The following is an 11,947-nucleotide window of genomic DNA, read 5'->3' as shown; positions in this document are numbered from 1 at the left end:
AGAATGCCCAAGGGTCATCCCATCAGCATCTTGTCACACAATGGAGGCCAAATTACTGCAAGGAGCAGTCTCAGAATCCCTGAGTGGAAAATCCATAAACAGAAGAAGTCCATTAGGATGTCTGGAAGACACAAGGGTTTGGGTATTGAAAGAGAAGAGTGGTTTGGGGTACAGTCTGAGGCTCTACCCAAAAGCCACAGGCTCTGATCACAGTCTCCACACCCAGAGGAGGGGGTGTATATGATACAATTGAAAGAACCATATCATAGTCCATGGTATGTACCTACCTTAAAATCACCTAAACCAGAGGGAACTAGAAGGAGAAGCCATTTGCCTATGAGAGAGAAGTGCACAAGCAAGTGAGCAAATGTCCTGGGGTATATCGAGGTCAGGGTTGGGTCAGCACCCACTGTGTGGGCAGTTTGGGCCATGCTATCACTAAAGATCAATGAGGGCTTGAGTGCCAGCCAGAACCCTGGGATCATAGAGTTAGGGAAGCTAAATGAGACCCTCCACAAACACATCCTAAGAAGCAGGGAGATTGGAGGTTTTGCCACTTGCTGTGGGGAGGCTGTTAATTCAACGGATTCAGGGACAAATTACTCAAGAAGATTTACCCAGGTACTCCAGGTGACAGACCAGAGGGAACATTAGGATTTCCCGAGAAAGCAGAAAAAACTTGCCAGTAGTGAAGAGAACGGACCACTATTCAGAGATACTCAGAAAAGCAAAGCCCACCAGCCCTTGAGAGACAGACCCTAGGATTATTTAGCTTTGAAACTTCAAATAACTTTTACCCTCTTTCTTGCTGTACCTTGAAGAGGTCTCTGCTTCTTGCAACTGAAAAAAAAAAATCAAATTAAACAATAAAATTAAAAGAGCCAAGATATAAATAACTCTGTCATTTCTTTGGCCTCCTGCAAAAAGTTGCTGGTAAGCATTTGTACCTGTGAGTGGTGCGCCTTCCTTTTCCAGCCCTGTGTCCTCCCATCCCATCCCCCACCTTAATAATTTAGATTTAATCTAAAATAATCAGATTAGGACTGAATTTCTAATCTCCCTGGTTTGTGCATATTGTTTAAGAGAAGAGACTTGGAGTCAGGCTGCTTGAGTTCAATTCCAGCCTCTGATACTTGACGAGTGCACCTTTAGGGAATCACTTCACTGCTTTGGGCTCAGTTTCCTACTTCCCAGAGTGGTTGTGAGGATAAAATAAAGTGGACCAACCCACCTTGTTTCCCTGGGACTGAGGCTGTTTGTGGGGATGCTCAACTTTCAGTGTTCAAACCATCAAAGTCCCAGGTTATCCAGAGCGAGTTGGTCACCTAAGATTAAAATACAGCAGATAAAGCACTAAGAACAAACACTGTGGTCATCAAATGTTATCCAGCAATATTATGTGAACCCACTGCTAATGGGACCATTGGAGTTTCCTCTGAACTTGGTCTGGGATAGGGTCCCAGTCTTTTCTGTAGGGCAGTTTCACTTCCACTTCTCCAGAATCCCAGAATCACTGGGAACAAAACAAAGAAGAGCGTGGGTGGGCAGGAGTTGACGGTGAAGTCTGTGAGCAGAGGGAGTTGAGAGCCAGACCGCAGGCTCATCTTCTGGCCAGAATAATGGCGAATTCTCTCCTCTCCCCAAACCCTCCTCATCCCAGGATGTGTTCACCCGAGCCATTCTGGCCATCAGGCAGGTCTGTTCTGGAGATCGCAATAGAGCTTGATCAACAGAGTGAAGACTTCTAGTGTTTGGAGTCAGAGTTCCTCTGGGCACTGTGATGCCACCTGGGAGTTCAAAGTGACTTTCTGAAGAATGAAAGATGCTGGCAAAATCGGGCTGTCCCTGCATACTCTGGTGTCCTGGGAGGTTCCATTTTTGGCAGACTCATCAGATTTTTTTTATTCCTGAGGACCTTGTGAGTTTCCTAACTTCCAGATCTGAGAAAGGAGGGAATGGTGTATGTAGAGGGCACTTTAGAGCCGGCTTAAGTCTAGGGATTCCAGACTGCCTCGATTTGACCATGGGCTGCTTATTCTCTTTAAACCTCGATTCCCATATTTGCAAAGTTGAGATAATAATTGCTGGTATATGTTAAGCACTCACTATGTGCTTGGCACTTGACATACAGTATCTTAACTAGCCCTTAGGACAAACCAAAGAGGTATGCATTATAAGAGTCCCAAGTTATAGGAATCTGAGGCACAGAGAGAGTGAATAAACTGTCCTGGGTCACACAGCTTGCAAGGGACAGAACCAAATTCAAACTCGGGAAGGCTAGCTCCAGAACCCAAACTTTCAGGAAAGTATATTCTGACTCTGAGTTGTTGCGAGAAATAAAGCAATGTATACAAAGATATTTGGCACATAGTAAGAACACAATTAATATAAGATGTTATTATTTGTTTCTAAAGGAGGTGGTCGGAAACGATAGTCAACATAAATGGCCTCTTTGTTGACATTTCTGACACTATTAGGAAAAGTTAATAGGTATTTATTGAGCACCTCTTCAGTGGCAAAGTACTTTAAAAATAAGGCGGGCCACGGTGGCTCAGCAGGCAGGAATGCTTGCCTGCAATGTCAGAGGATCTGGGTTCGATTCCTGGTGCCTGCCCATGTAAAAGAACTGGGGGTACAGCTTTGAGCAAACCCAAACACTGTTTCTACCCTCCTGAAACTTCAGCCCAGAGCAAGAGATAAAAATTGAACAGATCATTCCACCCTGAAAAGGGGGGAAATATAACCGTAACGTATGTTGCAGAGGATTTAGGTCCAAAGTACACACCATAGGGAATCTGACTTGGGGTGCGGGCTAATGAGGGAATCTTTAGTTACACTGAGAGCAAGATGAATAAAAGGTTGCTGGGATGAGGGGAGAAGAAGAAGAGAGAACAGTTTATGTCAAGTCCTTCTGAGATGAGGGATCTTCGGTCACTTGGAATGATTTATTAGGTATCGACTAAGTGCAAACACTTGTTTCCATCTGATTATTCCTGTCTTTTTTTTTATTGAGTCATAACTTACATATATTAGAGTGCACAAATCTTAAGTGTACAGCTCAATAAATATAATACAAACACTTTGACTTGAGGAACAGTCAGAAGAGTTATGGCCGTGCTTCCTTTCCCCCTCTGCTGGAGAAAACAGTGGGGCCAGGGGCTCAGGGGACATAGGTGGGGAGCCGGTGCAGAGTGAAAGAGATTAAAGGGAGGTGACAGGTGAATGTAATTTTTGGTCTGGAATTGGATCCTGGAGCAGAAAGGAAAAAAGAGACATTGTTGAGACAGTTGGTGAAATTTGAATAAGGTCTGTGGTTTGGATGGTAATGTTGTATCAATTCTAACTTCCTGATTTGGATGCTGTGTTGTGCTTGTAGAGTGTCATTGTCCTTTGAAAACACACACTGATATTTAGGGGTTGATGGGACATCAGGTCAACAACAATCTTTCAAATTATTCAGAAAAAGAATAATGATAATGATTGTGTGTGTGTGTGTGTGTGTATAGAGATAGAGATAGAAAGAACACAGCAAGATGTGGTAAAATGTTAACTGGGAAATTGGTGCAGGAGATAGGCAAGCTTTTGCATTATTCTTGCAACTTTTCTAAAAGGTTGAAATTAATGCAAAATAAATTACTTTTAAAAGATATTTTCTGGGTGTTGCAACGGTGGCTCAGTGGCAGAATGTTTGCCTGCCATGCCAGAGACCCGGGTACAATTCCTGGAACCTGCTCCTGCAAAAAAAAAAGAAAGAAAAAGAAAAAAGATTTTCTATGGTTGAAATGAACATAAACTCATGGAGGAGGCAGTAGGTAACAAAAGGAATGATGGTAAACATTTTATCTATCCCTGAATTTGGAAAAGGAAAGTTGAGAGGAAAGAATTTTTAGTATTCATTTAGCCATTTCCAGAGCGAGTAGGCTGCCCTGAGAGGCTGACAAACAACCCACTTATGGTTATAATAAATGAATAAATAAGCATCTGCTTCAGTTAGCATGAGTTGGTCATCAGATCTGGGAACATAGGTCCTTCCCGGGACCGTGGAAGAGCACCAATTCCGAGATCCCTTGCATATCAACCCACCTCCCTGATCTGCCCTCTCCAGTTTCAGAAAATTAAGGATGAAGGAAAACCTTCCCAAAGGATCTTGCCTGTAATGATGACAACCCAGCAAAGCTGTCCGTCCAAGAGGTGCTGGAGTGAGTCTAGAACAAATACTCTGTGCCTCCAGGCTTCCATTCATCTACAAAATTAAGTCTGATTCCAGTCTGGGCACAAGTCACTGGATTTTCACACACACCTAACACCTAAAGGGCAGTGAAAGGGGCACACACCGCGGTGTGTGGTACTGAGGGTGAATTACATGGGGAGGATCTGGGGAACACAGGGTGACACAACGCCCACATCTCCATCCTTCACACAGGCTGTGCCCGGTGCACACACGTGGGGCCAGGACAGCTGTGGGGCCACAGGGGTGTCACCCAGTGTTCAGGTTGGATGCCTTCATGTAATTATACCACATAAACAGTTTTTTTAAATAGATTAGAAACTGTAAGTATAGTCTTACATATACTTTGGGGAAATTGCTGTAAGGTTAGAGAGCTCAATTCTCTGTGCCCCCCATAAAATGCCAGTTGGGCTTGAGGAAAATATTTAATTTCAACTATGATTTATTAGAACAAAATCACCAAGGCTTTCGTCTCACACTCATTTGAGATATGTAAGATCACTTCTATCTATAGCCAAACTTTATCAGGTTTCTCTGGCAAAACTGTAATGATAGCTGTAAAACAACCAGTTTAATTGTCCAAAAACATCTTTCTGAGGTGGGTGGAATGGAGAGACAGGCTTTTAAAAATAATATTTGTTTATTTATGAAAAAGCAAGGCATCGCAATAAACTCTCAGTGTAAAGGGGGCAGGGGAGTGGGAAGCAGTTTTCTTTTCTTGCTTACCTGAGCCTTGACTTCATCAGATTATCACCTTCTTCCTGTTTTCCCAGGTGGAAAAAATAAAATTCAACTCTCACCCCCAGATTCCCGATTTCTTGTCCCTAAATCTCATCCTGAAGCTTCAAAATCTCAGAATCATCCCTTTTTTTTTGATTTTCCTGTAATGCAGTCAGTTTTCAGATTCTGCTTTTCAGAATCATTTCCCTGCCCCAAATTACTTTTAATACTCAACTTCCTCCTGATCTGAGAAGAAGGTGTGTCCTTTCTCCTGCCCACCCACCACTATCTCCTGCCCCCGGGTTCTGGACTCCCCTCCAGTCTCCTCCTTCACATGGGTTCAATGCCCCATTCCTTCATTTCCGACCTCTTCCTCTACTCAGCTTCTTACCTCTCTGCCTTTCTCCTATTCATTCCCTGCCTCCCTTTTCCCACGAGTCTAGAATGCCCCTGCTGTCATATCAGATACCCCCCTTCCCTCCAGACCTTTCTTTGTCATAGGATGCTGTTCCCAGGCCCCTCATTGAAATACTCTCTTTCTCTCTTTCCCAGATTTCCTGGTTTCTAGACATTCTACCTCCCTGACTGCCCCCACGCTGGTCATTTTCATTTACTCCTCTTTCTTTGCCCACGCCCATCTCCAACACAGCTGTTCCTCAGAGTTTCAGCCTTGGTTCTCCTCTTTCCTCCCTCCACCCATTGCAGAGTGATCTCAGCCTCCTTCTGGATCTCTGGATGGGCTCCCTGCTAGTTTACTCTGCCTAGAAATCACAGCATCACCCTCTTTCCTCCTTCTCCCTTACCTCTACAGGTAAATGACCACGAAACCCTGAACTTCCCTCCATCTGCCCTCCTCGTCTCCATCCCCAGCCCCACCCACTGCCTTGGTTTAGGCTCCTGTCAACTTGTCCCTTGATTCCAGCTGTTGTCTCCAGCCTCTTCAGGCCCCTTCACACCACCAGTGCTGTGTTCTTTCTAAAACCAAATCTGATTATGCCTTTTAGATGCTAGAAATCACTACCTGGCTTCTAGTCATCAGCCAGGCTTTCCAGTATCCCGGGGGATCTTTGAAGACAGGATAAACTCAGAGCATTTTTCAACAGTGCATCAATTTTAATCAAAGATTTTATGTGTGGGAGAGAGAAATTTTTAGTCCTAATGATGACACATTTAAAAATATATATAGTAAAATCAACCAATGGGTATCACTGAGAACCACACGTCAGGTGAAATTTTAAGATATAACAAGAGACTTCAAAGACATTTTGTCCTTAGAGAAGGCCATCTGGGGTCATGTGCTGAGATTCCTAGGACATCAGTATTCTGAATCCTCTGCCGAATACACTTCACTCACAAGAAAAGCTTGAGGGGTCATTTTGTTCTATGGATAAAACTAAATCTCATTATGGAATTTAAAAACCCTTCACACTTCTGGTCCATATCTACTTTTCCAGTTCTATATGTTGCTACTTGCTGTCACCTCAGTATAATTCCTGTACTTTCAATACTTCAATTCTCCTGCTGCGAATGCCCTTCCAACCTCTTCTATAGACAAAAGCTCTTCATTCTCCAGAATCCAGTTCAGCTGTCACCTTCCCTGGAAAGTCATCCCAAACTCTCCTAGACAGACTCAGTTGCTGGACAGCCTCTGTCCTTTATTTGGGCCCTTAGCATTATGTGCTATGGTTTAGCATTATATGCTATGGTGACTCGTTTACCTGTCCCATCTTCCTCAACAGGTCATAAGCTCTTGCAGGGCAGATTCATCCTTGTATTCCTAGAGGCTAGAGTAGTGCATGTATGCTGTCTGTGTGGGCTCAGGGAATGTCTGAAAAAATGAAGACAGGCAGGCAAGCCACTGTTTCTTATGGGGACAAGGTCTTGGTCAATGTTATACTTTGAACAAAGGAGTTCCCATCACGATGGCCCTTCCTAGCTGCAGCACTGCAGTGATCCTAGCTAGTCATAGCAGCTTGGTCCCCTCATACCTTATAACTTCTGATGCTCCAACACCTGGTCCCCTTTGATTAGCCTCTGGGAGTCCTTTTGAATGTTTAGCCACCTTGTCACCTCTCTGAATCCTTCCTAGCATTGAGGTTCAGTTCAAATTCCACCGTCTCAGTGAAATCTTTTCTGGCGGTTCCAGCTCTCATAAATTCTTTTTCCTCTTAACACCTATGGCACTTAAGTTCTTATTAGAATTTAATTACATGTCTCAAATTTTATAACTTTTATTGGCTTTCTTTATTACAGAAGTAACGTAGTTACAGAAATTTTTAAAAATACAATTACACAAAAGAAAAAACACTCATAAGCTCTTCCTCTTCAGAGTTATCACTTTAATACTGTGTAATATACTTCCAGATTTTTTCTGTGCATACATATGCAATTTTTCCACTGTAAATACTGCTTTGCCTACTGTTATAAAAATGTGCTAATAAAACATTAGCACACCAATATACATACTTTTTCAACATCGTTTTTGATGAATCCATGTATTCAATTTTATGTATAAACCACCATTTATTTGACCAATCTCTCTGTAAGGCATTTACATTTTTCCTTTATTTTTGCTAATGTACAATAAACCATTCTGTACATTCTTAATTTTTTTCATTAGTATAAATTCCAATATATAATTTCTAGGCAAAATAATTTTAAAGTACTATTAATTATGAGTCATATATAAAAAATTAATAAAAGTAATTAAATATAAAATCATTGCATTTGTTAACTGTTTCATGTGTGCTAATCTACCCATCTAGATTTTTTGAATTCCTTGAGAAAATGTCAAATGTTTTCCAATTTTTCATCTCAAATCAGCACAACAGATGTTCATTTGTGCATGTCGAAGGATTTGTTTGTTCATTTTATTTCACCTAAGTTTGTAGATATTAGTGGCATAAATTTTTTCTTGTAGAAGCAGATCTTAGGCTATGTCACTATACCTAATGATGTGAGAACATCCCTTCCTTTTAAGGACTATTTCCAAAGTTCTTCTTAGGAACTGGGGAGGTCTTTGGGGGAGATAAAGATGAGACAAATAAAAGGGATGTACAGTTAAAAGAAAAAAAAAAAAAGATGCCCATCATATTTAACAGGGGCTGGAAGTGAATATTATGTATGATCTTAGTTACTCTGAAAAACTACAGTGTTCTTTAGTTTGGAATTCACTGATCGGTTTTCAAACTTGTGCAAGAATTGCACAATGAGAAAAATCTTCTAGGCAGTGGTGTATCCATAAAGATTCTAGCAGTGTCTTAATTTGCCAGGCTACTAAGAAAAATACCACACAATGAATCGACCTAACAATAGGAATTTACTGGTTCACGGTTTGGAAGGCTAGAATCAAGGCATTGGCAAAACTATGCCTTCTCCCTGAACGCATTCTGGTGCTAGCACTCTGCAATCCTTGGGTTTCCTTGGCTGGCACCTCTGCCTCCTGTCACATGGCAATATCTCTCCTTGTATCTACTCTTACAGTTTCCACTGTTCCAGCTTCTGGCTCCTCTATGGCCTTCTCTGACTCTGTATCCAAATTCCTTCTGATTGAAAAGGATTCCAGTAAAATGGGCTAAGGTCTGCCCTGATTCTGTTTGGCCACACCTGAACTAAAAACACTGTCAAAAGGTCTTCTTTATACATGAGTTCATATCCACAGGAATATGGATTAAGAGTAAGATCATGTCTTTCATTGGGGGTACATAATTTAACCCACCACAAGCAGTGGTGCTCAGATGGCCTCTGTACTGCCCAACAATTCTTCTCCATGTCCCTGCACTAGTCCCTATCTTTTCTCTCTCTTCCCCAACTCCCACTCTCTTTCCTCTTCCACCATCACCTGATGACTTTTCTTCTAAGCCCACAAAGAAAACAGAATCACTCAGGCCAGGACTCCGTAATTCTCTCACTGCTGCACTCCAGCACACTGTACAGCACACAGCAGGTCACCACGTGTGCTGCTTTCCCTCCTGGTGCTGGGAATGAACTGTCTTTATCCCTACATAAACTCTACTCTCCCCCTCAAGATATTCACCCCAGATTATCCCCTCTTTCTTTGCACCAACAGTTTCCTTTATGGATGGGATTATTTCCATTGACGAGTTGTAATCTTTTCCCACCTTAAAGAAAAAAGGGTCTCCCTTGACCATGCATCACTCTGTACCCATCCCCCAATTTCCTCTGCTATTTCATGGCAAAATTCCTCTAAAGAGTGGGCTACGGCTACGTGCGTTGCCTGGACTTCTTTTCCTCCTACTGTCTCTCAAATCCACTCTATCAGGATTTGTCCTTTCTACTTTTCTCTGTTAAAGACACTGTTTCCCTCCAGGTCACCAAATCTAAAAGTCAGTGATGTGTTCTCATCCTATTGGACCAATCGTCAGTAATAATGAAGCTGATCACTTCCTCCTTTCAAAACATTTTGCCATGGCTCCCAGATGTCACGCTCTCCTGGTCTCCCTCTTTCTCATGAGCTGCTGCTTCTCAGTCTCCTTGGCTGGCTCTTCTTCATTTTCTTCATCTTCCTGACCACTAAAATCTTGGAGTGTCCTACGTCTCATCTCAGACCTCTTCTCCTCAATGAGGAGAATTAGTTCCTTCTCAACAGAACTTCTTTCAGTATGCTGGCTGCCCCTCGCATGGCCGTGCCTCCATTCAGCATCCCACACCACTCTCTTGTTTCAGATATCATTAGATGTAATCTTTGCCCTGCTATGCTGTATTCAAGGTACTGGATTTGAAATTGACTGCTCTTCTGCCTAAGAAAACCACGATGCCTTCTCAGTGTCATCAGATGTTGATTAAAGTTGCTGAGAAGAGAGAAAATTAGACTTGAGAACTGTTCATTTCTTCCTTCTGTTTTCCTCTCCTCATCTTTTCGTTTCCTAGATGTTTTAGCTTTTCCTGTTGATTTTATAAGATCAAGCAGATTTACAGAAATAAGGTTCATTAAGTTCAATGTTACGGTACAAAGTTATTGTCTCTGGAAACCAGATCCTGCTTAGAATGTATCACAGATGAAGCCTATATTCTGGATCAACATACACATGTAACCATGGAGGAAAAATGTGTATCAGGAAAGGTTGAATATTCCAGGTATGGGACATAAATTGACCTCTTCTCAAGTTACTGCCATGAATATACAAAGGGAAGGACCTGCATCTGTTTCAGGTTTGGAGTGCCCAGAGCAGCACCTCAAACCCAGGCAGTGGCCAAATGTTCACCTTGGGGGCACTAAGGCCAGTGGCCACAGCCTAACCTCTGTAGCAGTACTGTTAAAAAAGCGTTGATTTACCATTCTAATTTCACGTAATTCTCAATATGCTTAACAGCCTTTAATTCAAATAGCCTACTTCTAACTATTTAAAAGTAAAATGAAATAATTAATCTCCTGCCAGATTTCAAGCTCCTCAGAGGCAAGGATTTTGTCTTATTCACAGTCACAGATGTGCATGATGCCAAGCTGGATGTGACCTTAAGGTCAACTAGTTATAATCCAACCTCCTTGAATAACTATTTAATGCTGTCTCACCATGGTTGCTGATAACAGCTTTTTTTTTTTTCCATCTCTTGCTGTCCTACCTCATACGTGAGCATTTCAAACTAAAATCCAGTATGAGTTTTTAGGTAAGAAAACTAATTAAAAGGGCTTTTGTTTTTTTTTAAGCCACCTGGGACAGGAAGTGAGGTGGCCACAATCAGCTTGTAACCTCCCTTCCCCCAATCCACCAGATGGACGGCCAAGGCTTGCGTGAAAATAAATAAATTTACACATTCTTTAAGAGATCTTCTTAAGCCTGGCTCTTGTGACAAAAAGTTTATTGGTGCTGTCAAAGTGCATAAAGTTATCTCACCAACACTCATATTCTTACAAGAATGAGAAATACAGACACACAACCATCCATAAGAAATGGCTGGGCCAGGGCAGACAAGGGGTTAGTATTTTGTCCTTGCCACAGGTGTCAGGCAGGGACCTCAGAAGAGGGGCCAGATCCCCAAGTCAGGAGACCGAAGACCCCTCCTGAATCAGAGACGTCTTCCTTATCTGAAAACTGGAGGGTTAGTAGAGAAACAATCTCCCAATCCCATGCCAGACCTACACACTGTGGTCCTGCAGTGCTATTAGAAAAATAAGCACAGCCTCTCAGCTTGCTTTTGGCCATCTAATGCCTTTCCACACAAACACTCAAAGTGGGGCCTTTTAAAAACTCTGCCCTCAGACGAAGGTGTTTCAGAGCAACACTTGGGCTAACATCCCAAGACTCCCAGGACGATGCTTCACTGCTTCCTCAGCATATGTTGGTGCCCATTTTACAGGGGCGATTTATGATCCTTCTCTCAGTAGAGTGAGCCCAAGTTTTATAATATTCATTAAAAATCAGCACCACATATAATCATGGGGAATACTGCCGGTACACAAGGGGGGCAAGTTATAGGTGTTCAGGGAAATGTTGCAGAATTTCCTGGCCTTGGCAGGGATAAAGTTGCAGGCACCAGCACTACACTAAGAGAACCTTCTTTTATTGCAAATATACTTTCAGCCTAAGTCCTAATTGCTCTTCTTTAAGACCTTAACCACCACCACGTTTTTTTTTCCTGACAGGGGCAGCCACTCAAAGTGCAACAACAACACCTCGGTAGCCTCCAGAATGAGAGGCTAGAGGAAGTCGATGCAATCCAGTAGGAGCTGGGGTTGAAGCTCCGAAGGTGGGCTTTTAATTCAGGCTTCCCAATCTATCGCGCTGGTTTGGAGCCTTAAAGAATCTCACTTAAGAGGCAGGCTGAGGTCCGCCAGAAACAGATTAAAACGTTAACATCGTTACTGGGAGCTTGCTTGGGTCAGGGACTGCTTTTCCTCGCTCCACCCTCCAAGCTCACCCCAGGAGGAGCCCTGTTACCTTTGTGGGGTCCCATGGAGCATTTTTTCCTGCTCCTCCTGGGAAATACTAGCCAACCCAGGAATTCCAGCTCTCGAGATCTGGCTCCCCTCCTTGGGTG

At 42.7% G+C, this 11,947-nt stretch overlaps 1 long non-coding RNA gene across 1 annotated transcript; it reads right to left on the bottom strand.

The window, feature by feature from the left end:
• Positions 1-803: 803 nt before the first annotated feature.
• LOC143682806 (uncharacterized) lies at positions 804-3,723 on the bottom strand. Its single transcript, XR_013175282.1, has 3 exons — positions 3,638-3,723; positions 1,232-1,325; positions 804-840 (listed from the first exon to the last, which is right to left on the bottom strand). It is a non-coding gene; the product is annotated as an uncharacterized LOC143682806 (long non-coding RNA).
• Positions 3,724-11,947: the final 8,224 nt, after the last annotated feature.

This window comes from Tamandua tetradactyla, chromosome 5 (assembly GCF_023851605.1).
Source record: "Tamandua tetradactyla isolate mTamTet1 chromosome 5, mTamTet1.pri, whole genome shotgun sequence".
Classification (NCBI taxonomy): domain Eukaryota; kingdom Metazoa; phylum Chordata; class Mammalia; order Pilosa; family Myrmecophagidae; genus Tamandua; species Tamandua tetradactyla.
The sequence above is the reverse complement of the archived record's forward strand: the minus strand, read 5'-3'. Positions and strand labels throughout refer to the sequence as shown.